General features: G+C 42.8%; 1 pseudogene; it reads right to left on the reverse strand.

Annotated features, from left to right (window-relative positions):
- Positions 1-4,060: 4,060 nt before the first annotated feature.
- LOC147452506 (uncharacterized) lies at positions 4,061-6,211 on the reverse strand (annotated as a pseudogene).
- Between the last annotated feature and the right edge of the window lie 9,860 nt (positions 6,212-16,071).

Genomic DNA, 16,071 nt, shown 5'->3' on the forward strand with positions numbered 1-16,071 from the left:
TGTCTCAAAGAATAGCAAAGTGGGTGGTGCAGCTTCAAGAGTTTGACTACACACTACAAGTAGAGGATTCCACCCGTGCTTGTTTGGCAGATGTCCTCACACAAAGGTGTTATGAGAAGGCCAAGAAAGAGGCACCTAGTAAGGTACCGCCTATCCAGGAGCTTGAAGTTCTAATGGGAGCACACAATCTGTATTTTGATGGGGCTTACAAGAGGACCAAAGACAAGGCATCAGCAGGCATAGTAATATTAGGTCCAGAGAAGGAGAAGATCTTTGCAAAAGGGTTTCATCTAAAAGAGGTTCATTCTAACAATGCGGCAGAGTACCATGCCCTTGTTTTAGGGTTGCAATGTTGTCTTTCTCAGGGCATCACAAAGCTAAATGTTTTTGGTGACTCCATGTTGATTGTTAAGCAAATGGTTGGTGTATGGGCCTGTAAAAATGACAAATTGTCTGTTAAGATGAGGGAAGCAAAGGCCTTGTTGAAGGGTTTTAAAGAAGTTCGAGTGCACTTTGTACCTAGAGATCAAAATCGAGAAGCAGATGCCTTAGCAGGTGAAGAACTACAAACTCTCATAGTAGGTGCTATCCTTGTGAAAAGTCCTTTATACCAGGGAAAGGAGGAGCTGCATGATTTACTTTACTTTCTTGAGCATTGTGAAGCACCCTCTGGTATGAGTAAAAGTGAACGTAGGTGGTTGGCAAAAAAGGCTACGAGCTATAGCTTAGTGAATGAGGACTTGTATTGTAGAGGGAAAGATGCTATCTTAAGGAGAGTTCCTGCATCCCAAGAGATAAAGGATATTTTGTTTAGTTGTCATGAAGGTGTGTGTGGTGGCCACTTTGCACAAGAGATTACTAGTAGAAAGATTTTACAAGCAGGGTTCACGTGGCCAAGCCTCCATCGAGATGTACAACATTGGTGCCGCACATGTGAGGTTTGCCAAAAAGCTGGACCAAGGCGTCTTACCCATGAAAATCAGCATCCAATCAAAACCTATGGGCCATTTGAAAAATGGGGGATAGATGCAATAGGGCCACTACCTTGCACTCAATCAGGGAAGGAATACATCATTATGGGGGTGGAGTACATGACCAGATGGGCAGAAGCTCGTCCCACAAAGCGCATCACAGCCAAGGACGTGAGTGATTTCATTTTTGAATGCCTTTGTTGCCATTTTGGCACACCTTTGGAGATTCTCTCGGATAGGGGACCGGGATTTCGAGCTGATTTAGTCGGGCAATTGATGAGCAAGTTAAAAATCAAGCGCAGGCACTCTACACCATACTACCCTTAGTGCAATGGTCTTGTGGAAAAGGTAAATGGTCTTATATGTAAAATCATCACTAAGCAAGTGCATTTACATCCTAAGGCATGGGACAAACACCTAGATGCAGCACTTTGGGCCTACAAAACATCCTTTAAAACATCCTTGGGGTATACACCTTTTCACTTGGTTTACGGGCAAGAGTCACTATTGCCTATAGAAGTGGAGCTAGCGAGCCTCCGAGTTCTAAAAGCACATCAAGAGGATAGTCAAGAGAAGCAGGTGGAAGGAAGAATCATCGATTTGGAGAGGTTAGGGCTAGATCGAGAGTCAGCAGTGAAGTACTATGCAGCCCAGGCAGAGAAGAAACGAAAGAAGTTCAATCGCAACCTTGTCAAGAAAGGCATCAAGGAAGGTTCTTTAGTGCTCAGATATGACAATCGCTTTGATCGCAGGAAGGATGGTAAGTTCTTGCTTAAGTGGGAAGGCCCTTTTGTAGTGATACAGAGGTTCTCAAATGGTAGTTACCAACTAGGTGACCTAGATGGTAAGGTACATCAGACCCCGGTAAATGGTTGGCGATTGAAGGCCTACCAATGTTGTCTTTCACAGCCATATGCTGGTGAAATCAATGCTAAGGATGGTTCAGAGGAGAGCTCATCATATTCGAGCTCCAACTAAGGTAAGAATCATGTACATAGTCGTTTCAAAAAAAAAAAAAAAGAGAAGAAAAAAAGAAAAAAAGAGAATGCTACCAGTGAAAGCGGATATTGACAATGGATGGGGTATGGCTTTCAAGGGTCTAGGAGACCAGTTGTTAGTCATGGATGGATACAATTATTCATCAGAAAGGACTAAACAGGGTGCATCAGCCAAGAAAGCAGTAACATGGCAAATTCAATTGGTACCACGTGGGTAAGTATTCAAGAGAACCCTATTGTAGCACAACCTACAGCTAGAGGCATCAAATACCTCTAGCTTAAGGGGGAGGGCTATATGATGCATGGTTTTTAGGACCCCTTCTGAAGATGCAATAAAGGCACAATCAGTTGTTGGGGAGATGAGGATACTCTAGTCCAAGGGATCTCGAAAGAGAAGAAAAATCTACTTCACAAGCACCAAAGAGTAAAAAGTGCCATGGACAGAAGATACGTGGGAACGAGCTCTTATGCATGCCTACAACCTATATCTTACAGAATAGCCCATTCTAGGTGTGAATTTCTAGTGAAATTTACACGAGGATGTTTATGTGGACTCACAGCACAGCATACTCCGTTTTCACTTTTTTACCGACAGTAAATATTTTTTACCACAGTAAATATTTTTTACCTACAGTAAATATTTTTCACCTACATGGTAAATACAAATCACTTTTTACCTACAGTAACTTTTTTACCCATGGTAAATATTTTTTACTGCACCATAAGTATTTGGTAGGTAACAGTTCACTGTTACTAGAAGCAGTGATTGGGCATCAACAATGCAGTTACAGGAGGAGAAAAGGGGAAAATCTTATGGTAAAGGTGAGTCAACAGGGATAAAGACTTTTGAGCTGAAAAGAGACATGCTGATTTTTTCAAAGAACACATGTCAAAAGAAGCCATGGTTGAGGATTTTTTGAGAATTTGATATTCAGGAGGACCCAGCTGCCACCTCCCCCCCGCAGGTCCCCCCCTTACATGTGCAGAACCTCCAATTTCAACAGCCACCTTACCTGCTCTTAAATGCTGGTCAAGGCCTTATCCCCATGTGTCACAATCAGAAAAATCAGCATTTACCCTCCCCTCTCACATCACTCTAGAGAATATCTTGATGGTGACATATCAGGTGACCTCAATCTGTTGACCACCCTAAGCAAAAAGTAACCCCAATCAGTGGATTTAAGCATGTTTATCCCTAATCCTAAACCCTCTCAGAAACCTATATAAGGAGGCCTTCTCTCACTCAAAACCAACACTTCACCCACTTCACCAAGCAACGAAGCTATGACGACATTGCTCACAATGAGGAGCTATGGATGGAGCTCTACTCTCTCTCCCTCTCTCTCTCTCTCCCTCTAGTATGCCACATTACTAGCCCTAAAACCTAAATAAGGAGTCTTCTCTCATGCTCCATGGCCACCATCCTCGCCATCATTCTCTAAGGTATTGATGTGTTGCTAGTAGGATCATACCTACTTGCTGGGTTGATTGTTTTTGACAAGGGATTATGCCATCCTTGGCTTGCTTCTCTATATCCTTGTTATGTATGATCAGATGCCGTTGTATTGTTAAGCTGATGTCTTGTGTATATATATGCTACATAAGGTCCCTAAGCTTCGTTTCTATGTGTTTTGCCATATGTTTTGATGCCATCTGTTGTGGGTTAGGTCAACACATGAACATCATACACAGCAAGAATAACCATCTACTCCACCATACTTCATTAACAACAATTCAGACACAGTAAACATGACTACTCAAAATATCAGAGTAAGCAGAGAATACACTGAATAGTTGCTGCACTGCACCATCATCATCACATTCATATCAGAGAACAGATACCCCTTGCGCAGATACATTCCCCACTTATATAGATAAATCCGACTTAACTACCCAGTCACAAGACATTCAGCAGACTGCAACTGAAAGACAATTACATCCGACTTAGCAAAATACAGCTCAGTAAATATCCGATAAGTCAAAATCCGACTTAGCTATTCAGAGTCAATTTCTAACATGTGCCTCTCAACACATGGCACGCCCCGGTGGTAGATTTCGCAGAAATCTGACCCAGATTCACATATCCCTTGATCAGGAATCCACCCTCTGCTGTACAGCTTCTTCCTTACTCTGGTCCTCAGCATTCACTTTATGATCCACCAGTTCTGCTTCCTTTACTGCATCTGATTCTGCTGCATCAGCTTTTCCCATTTCCACCTCTTGTGCTCTATCTGCAATCACAGTATCAATCTGCTCTTCTACCACTTTCTCCTCAGCTACATCCTGCATCAAAAAACTAGTAGTAAAATTCTCCTCTTTCTTTTCTGCCTCTGCAAGCTGCTGTCTCTTATTCTCTTCCATCTGTTGAACCTGCTGCTTCAAACAGTCTCTCTCCTTTTGCAATTCCTCCACTTCCTTCAACAATTGTGCTTCTACCTCATGCACTAACCCTGCCTTTAGCACCTCATATGGATACTTAATGACAAATCTCATTCTTTCCTTGGTCTTTTGCCACATCTCCTGTGCAACCAAAGCTAACTGCTGCTTGAGAATAGACACTTCTCCTTCTTTCATTAATACTGCACTCAGGCTAATTTCCTCCTGTGCCAACATCTGTTGCTCTAGTATCTGCAAAGGTTCCAATCTCAACCTCTGCATCTCCACAGTGACCTGTAACTCTGCATTCCTCTTTGCCATGTCTTCCAATTCCAAAGCAACCGCTGCCTCCACTTTCTTAGTCCATTGCTTAAACTCCCCCAATGATCTCTTCACTTTTGCTAACTCCATCTTCTGTTTCCCCACTGTTTCCTCCATATCCTGCTCATACTTTACTTTCATCATAGCTATCTGCTCTTCAAACTCTTTCACCTGTGACACCTGTCCTTTAAACTCCATCAATTTTTCTGCATTCCTTTCAGCTTGCATACTCTGAACCTTCAGCATATTATTCTGTTGCCTCACAAATTCCTGCACCTGCTACAGCATCTGAACTACTTTATCACTGTCCAATTTCCCAGTATCTACTGATACTCCAGAGACTTCCTCAGTACTGAAATCTAATCTAGAAAACACTCTGCTGACTGGTTCAGACTTCTTCCTCTTGTTGGATAGTGTGAAAGCCTTACCAAGCTTTATTGGTGTTTCCTCTGCTTTTACCTGCATTGGTGAATCAACATCCATGGTGCCAAATTCTGCAAACTGCATTTTTGCTATGATTTCTTCAAAGGCCTCTCCTGGAGTATATTTGGCTTTCACCAAATCCTCATAAGCCTCCATATGCTTAGCATTAAACTTCACAAATCCTGTCTTTTCAGAATGCACCATGATGGGATGCTCAATCTGAACTGGCTGCTGCTTCTCCTGCACCAGTTTTTCTGCTTTCACAGGCCACCTTGCTTCACCATTCTGTACTCTCTGTGCAAAAAAAAACAATGCTGACAAGTAACCACATAACCTACTATTTGCCTGTGTCTTCCTCTTGTCTGAAGAATGAATCTCTGCTGCCAACTTTTCATACACCCAGTGAGCCCAGCTCACTTCTCCTCCCTGCTCTGCATAGCTTAATGGTGCAAAGTTTTCTTTTGACATATAATCAAACTTCACAATAAAGCATAGCCTCTCCAAGTACCACTTAAGCTACTCTCTCCTAGCATATGCCACATTCTTTAACATGTAATACTGCCTGCCTCCTTCTCTTGGACCAAACTCCTTTTTCAGTGCTTCCTCTGAACACTTTGGAATAGGTGTATTAGGATGCAAAGGCAGCTTGAACACCTCAGACACCAACTCCACATTGAGTACCACATGCGGTGACACTCTCCCCTTAGTCTTCCTAAGTATTTCCAACTGAGACTTTGCATATACATTGTTTCTACATTCTTCCCAAGGCAGAATGGCAAACTCATACAATCCTACCTACTGCAACCATATGGCGTTGCGCTCTGCCTGACAATCTATGTCAACTTTGAAGTCCATAAAAGGGTCCATTAATGCTTGCATCACCTTACCTTCTGACACAGGAGTCGGCGTTGGCGTTTCCTCTTCTGCAGAGTCACTGTTTTCGTCTGCACTGCTAACGTCAAGCCGCATAGGCAAAGCTTTGCTTCTCAAACGTCGCCCCGAACCTTCGGTCTGCTCCTCATCAGGCTGTGGTTGCATGGCCATCAATTGCTTTGCTTTCGGCATGGCAGGACTGAATAAAGCTTCTTCAAGCGAAAACCCGAATGCTCCGCGCTGCTGCATGTGTACTGAACTTTTGTTGCATGTATGATTATACTCGCTGCACCATGCACACATATCTCCACCCAGTATCCTTGAAGTGCTACGAAACTTCTTTTCAGCACACTCCCCGAAGTTATTAATCGGGCCTAATAATTTCTTATTAAAAATTCCGACTTGGTCAGTTCCGACACAGGTACTCTTCCAACATCTACAATGTTGAATCGGATGTGCACTTTGGAACTGCCTACTTCCTCCAACCCGTGAATTATATGGGATACTATGAAAAGACCTCCTCAAATCCATGCAAGCCAGCATTTTTCCTTTTCCTTTTGCTGATTCTGAATCTCCTGGCTGTAGGGGTATTACAGTCATACAGGCTACACTTGGCCAGTCCAAATGAGGTGGCTTTCCCTGAAATTTCTTCAGCCTGAAACCATTAACTGCCTTTTCCACTCTTGTACCAAACACATCAGCTATGATGAATGTCCCTTGTCCTTTATCCTGCACAATCTGATATGGTCCCTGATATCTCAATGACAATTTACCAGGATGTGGTCCCAGCTTAGAGTTGTACAACATTACCCAATCTCCAACCTGAAAGATCTTGAACTTCACATTCTTGGTCACCCATGCTTGTCTTCTTCTTTGTATGACTTCAGTAATGTAAGAGCTTACCAACCTATCCTCCTCCAGCTGCATCAGATACTTGTTCCTGTGTAGTACTGACAACTTTGGAGACTGCTTCTCTGCTGAGACTCTTAAACTTGGTACCACAAACTTCATAGGCACCACAGCTTCCAGCCCATACACCAGCTTGAATGGTGTCATACCAGTAGTGACTTTGAAAGCTGTTCTAAAGGACCATAAGGCAGAATCCAACTTATCATCCCAATCCTTCTGATTCTCTGTCACAATCTTTTTCAAAATCCTTACCAGTGTTTTGTTGGAGCTCTCAGCCTGACCATTAGCCTGTGGATGATATGCTGTAGACTTCTTGTGCATAATCATATGTGTCCTTGTTAGCTCTGAAATTACTTCATTCAGAAAATGAGTTCCTCTGTCACTTACCAGCTCCACTGGACACCCAAACCTGGTCATAATGTTATGATAAAGAAATCTGGCCACACTTGAAGCTTTATTATCCTTCAATGCTACTGCTTCTACCCACTTAGTGCAATAATCTGTAACCACTAAAATGTATCTGCATCCCCTCTTGGAAGTTGGTTTGACAGGTCCTACAAAGTCCAAACCCCACTTTTGAAAAGGTTCCAAAGGCAAAATAGGATGATCCCCCATCCTATCCCTGTTTGAATCAGGTTGACCTGTTTTCTGACAAATTACACATCTTTTGGCATAATCATGTGCATCCTTTAAAACTGTGGGCCACCATAATCCAGCCTGCAAAATCTTCTTCCCTGTAATATCTCCAGAGAAATGCCCTCCTGCTGTGCCTGAATGTGCTTCCTGCAAGACTGCACTTTGCTCAAATTCTGGCACACATCTTCTTATCACTTGATCAATGCCTTTCTTATATAGTGCCCCTGCAATAACTAAATAGGGTCTGGTTTTCAGTGCAAATTTTCTTCTCTGATCAGCATTGAACTCCCTTGGTATAGTTCCATCAGTCAAAAACATCAGCAATTGATCATACCAAGACTCAGTCACAGTAGTCTGCACATCAAACAGCTGAGCATCAGGAAGTGCATCATCTACCCCAGTAGGTGCTTCACCTGTTTCAATCCTGCTTAGATAATCTGCAATTACATGCTCCTTCCCAGGAGTATGCTCAATCTGAAAGTCAAACTCCTGCAACAACAACATCCATCTTGCAAGCCTTCCAGTAAGAAGTGGCTTCTTGATCAAATACAACAAGGCCTGATGATCAACATGAAAAACTATCTTGTTCCCCAACAAGTAATGCCTGAACTTATTCAATGCATATACCATCCCTAAAGCTTCTCTTTCTGTCACAGGATAGTTTCTTTCTGCACCTGTGAGAACCCTGCTTGCATAGTACACAGGTCTGAACCATCCCTTCTCCTTCTCCTGCATCAGTACAGCTCCTATTGCTATATCCGACGCATCAACAAACACATGAAAAGGCAATGACCAATCAGGTGGCTGCAAAATTGGTGCTACTGATATCATTTTCTTCAACATCTGAAATGATTTCTGCTGAGGTTCATCCCATACAAATGCCACATCCTTCTTTGTTAATTGGGTTAATGGCAAGCATACATTAGACAAATACCTCAAATATCTGGAGTGCCACTTTGTCTGTCCAACAAACCTCATTAACTCTTTAACATTGGTAGGAACTGGTGCTGCTTGAATGGCTTCTATTTTCTTGACATCTATAGCCATTCCTGCTTCTGACACCATATGTCCTAAAAGTATTCCACTCCTCACAGCAATTACACTTTTATAAGGATTCAGAGCCATCCTGAATTGTCTGCATCTTTCAAAACAGAGCTTCAGATGTAGCAGATGTTTATCCTTCTTTCCAAACACTGAGAAATCATCCACAAAGACTCTCATAAAGTCCTGTAAGTAAGGTTCAAACACCTTATGAGCAACAAAATTAAATGAAGGTGGTCCATTGGTTAACCCAAAACTCATCACTGTGTATGCAAAGGCTCCCCATTCAGTTATAAACGTTGTTTTATGCTGATCCGACTCAGCAACACTAATCTGATTATAACCAGAAAAACCATCCAAAAAGCTGTACATTTCATGACCAGCTACTGCATCCAACACAGCATCACAAAATGGCATAGGAAAGGGATCAGTAATGGTTGCTGCATTCAATTTTCTATAATCCACACATACTCTTAAAGCTCCATTTTTCTTTGGCACAACCAGTATAGGAGACAACCATGATACTTCATGTACAGGTTTAATGAACCCTACTGCCAGGAGCTTATCAAGCTCCTCCTTCACCTGTTTGGCAAAGTTAGGATTCATTCTATATCTTTGCTGCACAATTGGTTTTGCACCCTCTTTCAAATTAATCCTATGATGATGTAGTGCTGGGTCAATGCCTCTCACCTGAGAATAATCCCAAGCAAACACATCCTTATAATCAACCAATAATTGCAACAGCTGTGCCAGAAATTCCCCTTGAATGTGTGCACTCACTCTGACCATTCTTGGTTCTGCCTCTGTTCCGAAATTTAGCTCCTGAAGCTCCTCCTTTTCTACCCTGCTTGATGCCCCAAACTTCTTTTCATAAATTTTCTCAGCCATATCCCTGGCCTCCTTTTCTTCCTGCTGAATCTGTTCCTTATCAGACATAGCATATTTCTGGTCCACCGACTGTAACAGTTCCTTACCCTGCACTGTCTGTCCTGGTGCTAAACCTGTATCTGGCTCATCCTGTTCCTTACCTTGCTGTAACATGCTTTCCACATCTACTTCAAACACAGGTACAACAGTTGGATTGGCCTTCAAGAACTCTTCCTCTTGGTCATCTGTGACCTCATCAGCAAAATTAATAGTCTGAGCAAACAGTGGTTTCTCACTTAATGGAACCATCTTCCTTCCCCTCATAGGTATGGTTACTTTCTTTTTCCCTTTTTTCAATATGACAACATTTTCTCCCCAGTCCTGTCTTACTTTAGCCAATCTGAACCAAGGCCTTCCTAATAGCATTTCATATGCAGCTGCTGAGTCTGACATTCTGAGTACCACAAAATTAACAAAAAAGGATAATCCTGACACCTGAATTTCCTGTGCTTTGAGAATTCCCAAAGGTTGTACCCTAGATTGGTCTGCCATTTTCACCTGAAAAGGTGCTGGAGCCATAGCTCCCAACTCCATTCTTTTGTACACTGCCTCTGGTAAAATATTCACCCCAGAGCCTCCATCCAATAACACATCATCAAAATTTTCTCCAAGAAAGTGTACTTTAATAATTGGTACCACAAAGTCCACATCTGCTGGATCAATTCTATTTGCTGCTGCTGGATAAAACTGCCTGTCCATTGTGCCAAGTCCATTCAGGTTCTGCAGCTTTCTGAACAATCTGTCTTTGAAAGCTGGAACCAATTGCAACAACTGATCCAAAGATAATTGAAGAGGTGAGCTAATAAGTATTTCAAACCAATCCTTATCCTGTTTATTTTCCACCTCCTTACTCCCTTTATTCTGCTCTTCCTTTTCTTTTGGGTCATCCTCAATATCCACCTGCTTTGCCTGGTGTTTGGCAATCCTTTTTGTAACCTGGTCTCTTACACCTTTTTGATCCTTCCAATCCAAAGGTGCTTTATCCTTAGACCTAGTCACTGCTAGAACTTCAACATGATCCTCCTGCACACATTGGTTACAGTCACAAGCCCATTGATGTTCCTCTTCATTCCCTTGCTGCTCCTGTTCTTGGTCAGTATCTTGCATCTGCTTATCCTGAGAAAACACATCAAACAAGATTACATTTGCCTGAGCTGCTGGCTGATTTTGCTGCTGCTGCTGTTACTGCTGTTGCTGATTTTCAGGTTGATTGGGCTGATTATATCTCACAATGGGCATTCCCCTTTCTTCCCTATGCTTCACCCATAAAGCACAATTGGGACCTACCCAGTGATCTGGTGCACCACAGTACACACAGGGTCTCCTATTATTATTGTTCTCCTGCTCTCTCCAAAGAGGTCTAGGAGGTCTTGTCCTCTGAAATGGTGGTCTTCCCCTAAATGGTACTGCTTGATTTGCTCCAATTTCTGGTCTTCCTCTTCCTATGTTGGGTGCTGTCTGCCCTCTATTCTTTGGATTATACCAACAGCTAGCAGTACTATGTCCATCCCTTTCACAAATGTGACAATACACTTTTTCTTTAGGTGCTACAACAGAATAACCAAACTTTTTAAGTTTTCCTACCAAATCTTGCTCAATACTCTGCTTTTGCTTGACTTTCTTCTTCTTACTGCTCTGTTTCTTCTTTCTTTTTTCTGTTTCCTCATCACTGTCTGATGGTGAGTCTGAATCTGAGTTCCCACTGGAATCTGTGTCTTCAGATGCTTCTTCTGAATCTGAGTCACTGTCTTCTTTTCCTTTTGCTTTGGTCATGCCAAGTCTCTTCTCCACCCTTGCAGCAGCAGTAACAAGGTCATCCAGACCTCCAGCAATATCAATGCTAGCTACTGCTCCCTTTAAGCTGCTTCTCAATCCTTTCAAAAAATAACCTGCTAACATTTCATTAGTGGGTCTTTCATTCCCCTGCAATCTTTCTACTAAAATTCTGAACTTCTGTGCATAGTCTTCAACCAGCATCTTATTTTGCTTAATGTCTCTGAGTTTTCTCAGGACATCAGTTGGAGTCTTCTCCTTTCTAAATCTCTGCAGAAATGCCTGCTTCAAAGCATTATAAGTAGCAAAATGTGCAATGCCATATTGGCTGAACCAACTCATGGCCTTTCCTTCCAATGTGGCAGCAAACTGTTCCATCTTCACTCCATCAGCATACATCACCTGATAGCCACTTGCCTGCCACTTAGTTTCAAACTGTGCCACATGACAGTCAGCATCTTCCTTACTCCCTGCTCTAAACTTGGCTGCCTTGACCTTTGGGTTGGGTGGTGGTTGAGCCATTGGAATGGGTTGTGGTGGTCTCCTAGGTCTTTGCCTGGTAGCCCCCTGAAGTGGGTCAAACTGGATCCTTCTCCTGGTGGTTCTTCTTGCCAGGAATAAAGCTCCAATAAATTGCCTCACTCTCTCTTCTCCTGCTGCTCCTGATCCTACCCCTCCTTGGTCTACAGGTTGCTGCCCCTGAGCATCGGGTGATTGCTGATTGTCATGATCATAGTTAAATGGATCAATGTTTCCAGCCTGTGCTTGAGCCCTTGTGTAGTACACTCTTCCTACTCTCCTGTCTCCCTCTGACATGCATCATTACTTGAAAATAAACGTTAACCCAGCGGATCGCCAAATGTGTTGTGGGTTAGGTCAACACATGAACATCATACACAGCAAGAATAACCATCTACTCCACCATACTTCATTAACAACAATTCAGACACAGTAAACATGACTACTCAAAATATCAGAGTAAGCAGAGAATACACTGAATAGTTGCTGCACTGCACCATCATCATCACATTCATATCAGAGAACAGATACCCCTTGCGCAGATACATTCCCCACTTATATAGATAAATCCGACTTAACTACCCAGTCACAAGACATTCAGCAGACTGCAACTGAAAGACAGTTACATCCGACTTAGCAAAATACAGCTCAGTAAATATCCGATAAGTCAAAATCCGACTTAGCTATTCAGAGTCAATTTCTAACATGTGCCTCTCAACACCATCAAAATGCCAAAAGTCTCACTGGCCTATGTGCACTATGTGTGAGGTCCCTAAACCTCTTAATTTAGGGTGGTGCCCCCTTTGTTTTGTTCTTTGCTTGTTTGCATGAGGCGTGGTTCGTGGAGTGTGCACGAGTACAGAGGCCACCTGATTGCACTGCTCTTTTTCCCGCTATTGCACCACTCACATGAGGTAGTAAAAAAAACCTTTGGGAGGATGTGGTTGTCTGTAACCAGAACGCGTACTTTAGGTATGCCAGCTGCCTTGGGAAGCTACAAAGGCTGACGTGCCAGGTGTCTCCAAGAGAGTCCCAATATTTGATTTAATCTTGGAAAGGAGAGGGAGCTCTCCTTAGGCCTGGGAATCAGATCGAGATGGGAATTTTTGCCTCCTCGACTAAAACATCAGTAGCTGAATCGAATCCATGGTGTCACTGTTGAAAATGAGCTGCTGTAACTTCTCGGATGGCCAGCGTGCTCATTGCAATGACCTTGGATGCCATCTTGCGAGTCTCAAACTCTATTTGATAGTGGCCACACCCAAGGAGCTGAACGTTGATGATCTTGCCCACCTCTGCTAGAGGGCCGGCCTGGAGGAGATCACGCACCTCCCCTTTGATGGATCTCGTGCCGAGAATTATGCACATAATAGAGGTGGTTTGAAGGTGTGCCACCTCTGCCTCCAAGCTTGCTTGCTCTATCAATGAAAGAGCAAGTCGGATGGTGGTTTCCACAGAGTAGGGGGTGAGGGGGCTTACGTCGAGTCCCTCTGTGGCGGAGCAAAATCCTGAATATGTGTTTGTTGCTACAATGGAGAACAAGAATGGAGCGTAGTCGAGACCAAAAATTGAGACGATGTGGAAGGACACCCTTTCCCTAATTGAACAAGAGCCAAGGAGAGAGGAGGCGGCAGGGCGGGAGGGGCTGCAGGGTGTAGTGGCATTGGCGGCAGGCAAGGACAGTGTGGCGAGGGGCTGAGACATTGCACTGGTTACACGCATCGCAAAAGGGGGGGGGGGGGGGGGGGGGGGGGGGGGGGGACTGCGAGGGCGAGAGGGAGGGGCTGCAGGGGGTAGCGGTGCTGGCAACAGACTGGGATAGCGCGGCGAGGGGCTGAGACAATGCATTGGTTATGTGCAACGCGCATGAGGGGGGGGAAGCGATGGAGGGGGGCAGGGGGGCAACGATGGCAAGGGTGGACTGCAAACCTATTGCTACTATGTAAGTTTGAACTTGAGGACTACAAACCTATTGCTACTCCCATGGAATTAGGTTTGAAATTGAGTCTTGATGATTTCGGTGATCTTGACAATGTCACTCTTTATCACAAATTGTTGTTGGATTCCTTATTTTTGTATGCAATACGAAGCCAAATACTCAGTTTGCAGTCTCACAGGTTAGCAAATTTATGCATAGCAAAGGGTGTAAGCATTGGCAAGAGAATCTTCCACTACTCGAGTGGCACTTTAAATCTTGGTTGAAGGATAACATGTCACTTGTAGCCACCTACAATGAATTGCATGCAATGTCCTAATGTTTTTACATCAATGTATTCAATGAAAATGCAATGAAGAAGAACACGATTCTCACTTTGAACTCTATTTTCTCAAGTTTCTCATTAATGTTTAAATGTAATGTGTATGCATACCAACCATTGGAAACCTGCGGGGGCAGAGTTTCTCCCGAGTACTGAGTAGATTTGCAATCTACTATGGAAAGGTGCTAGTGCTAATAGGGTAGACATAACTGGACCAAAGATACCTCTCTTGAATAGAAGAATAATAACCGAATTTCACCAAATAGAAGGTTGGATAATGTCACCAAATTTCATTTTTGGTCTACTTAAAGGAAATTTCTCTCTCTAGAATTGGCCATTCTAGTGAGAGAAAATAAAAGTAATAGAACTGCCCCAGAATGTTACAATGGGCAGAGGAATGTGTTCATGAACTAGCAAGTCCAAAATGGATCCCAAAAACCTCTAAAAGAGAGAAGAATAACCATAATGTGGGAATGGGAACCAAGGTGTTATTATCCACACCTGCTAACTTAAAGCTATGTGAAGATAAGGGATGTGGTCCACAAGCCTCCCATGCAAAAGAGAAGGTGAGAAAAGTAGCTCTAACATTAGAAAATGTCTTTTACAAGACCTAGGGCTAGTATTTTTGGAATAACTCAAAAAAGAAGGCTATTGAAAACGATCAGATGAGAAGCCTTGTAGTTCAAAGTTTTTTCATTTTCACAAGAGGGAGATTTCTTCGTTTTCCTGTTGAGCTATTCTAGAGACAGTCGGGAAACTTATGTCTTCCTGGCTCTTGAAGCTCCAGGAAATCCTCATCCAAAAGGAAACTCTCCATGCTCCTCTCAAGGCTCATCATCTTCTCTCTCTCTCTCTCTCTCTCTCTCTCTCTCTCTCTCTCTCTCTCTCTCACACACACACACACACACACACACTCACACACACACACACACAAGTCTCAGCTATGGTTGCTCAAGCTTATACATAATTAACTATGCAGGCTACTACTTCTCAATGCTTACATATCTTCTTTCCAACCGGATTCTCGCTTAATCCCCGTAGCGTGCATCACTTGCAATATGTTTAAGGCTTTCAATTTCCGCAATTAAAAGTGCAATTAGCCAATTGTATTGATCAAAAGCTCATCTAAAGAATAAGAATTAGTTAATACAAAGTCCTTTTGGAGGGGGGTTCCAAAAAGTTCTCGGCCTCAACTGCTCTCTCTCTCTCTCTCTCTCTCTCTCTCTCTCTCTCTCACTCACTCAGTACATGTATGATGTGATGTATGATTGTATCTAAATTGTTATGCTCGAATATGCTCAATGTTACACAATTGATTGATTACTCTAGTTAATTTGTAATTTTTGTTGCACTTTAATGCCAATTCTCTAACATTTTCTCATACTTAAGGGAAAAAGGATCTTAAGTAAAATCTCATACTCTTTTCTAATTGTGCTACCACATAGCCAACAAATTGTTTAATCAAAGCTCTCCCATAAGTAATTGCAATCCTTTCTTTTGTCAATTAATCCCATGAGGTAAATCTCCTTGTTGAATGTTTTTATGTTCTCATGTCTCTACTTCATCTCGTTAGAATTGATCTCATCAAAAGGCATCTGGCAACATCATTTTGGCCTCTGAGTGAGCCTTTGAGCTAAGTATAGGGCCTCAACTTGTCGTACATAGTGTAAAGGGTCCAATAAAAGGACATGCCCCTTTAATGAGACATACACATCCCCAGCCATCACACAAGAGCGTATGCGTAGATGGACAAGAAATGCGTCGATGGAATCAGCTCATTCGTGAGAATCTGAGTTCATCACCCATCTTGAATTGTCCAGCTTTGGGGTCACATATGTCCCAAATTTATTTTTGCATCGAAATTTGTGAGTTCCCGTCACAAAACCTGTACACTGCAACGCAAGGCCTACCTTCAATTTCCCCAAGAAGAGGACGCTTTTGTGCACCTTTTGCACCCCGATCTTCCATCTTTAGAACTCCACATCAACAAAAACTCTACTCTCATTTTCATTGTCCTTAACTTGGCACTTTTACACTAGTGAATCA

This window comes from Adiantum capillus-veneris, chromosome 8 (genome assembly GCF_014529385.1).
Source record: "Adiantum capillus-veneris isolate H3 chromosome 8, ASM1452938v2, whole genome shotgun sequence".
NCBI classification, from domain to species: domain Eukaryota; kingdom Viridiplantae; phylum Streptophyta; class Polypodiopsida; order Polypodiales; family Pteridaceae; genus Adiantum; species Adiantum capillus-veneris.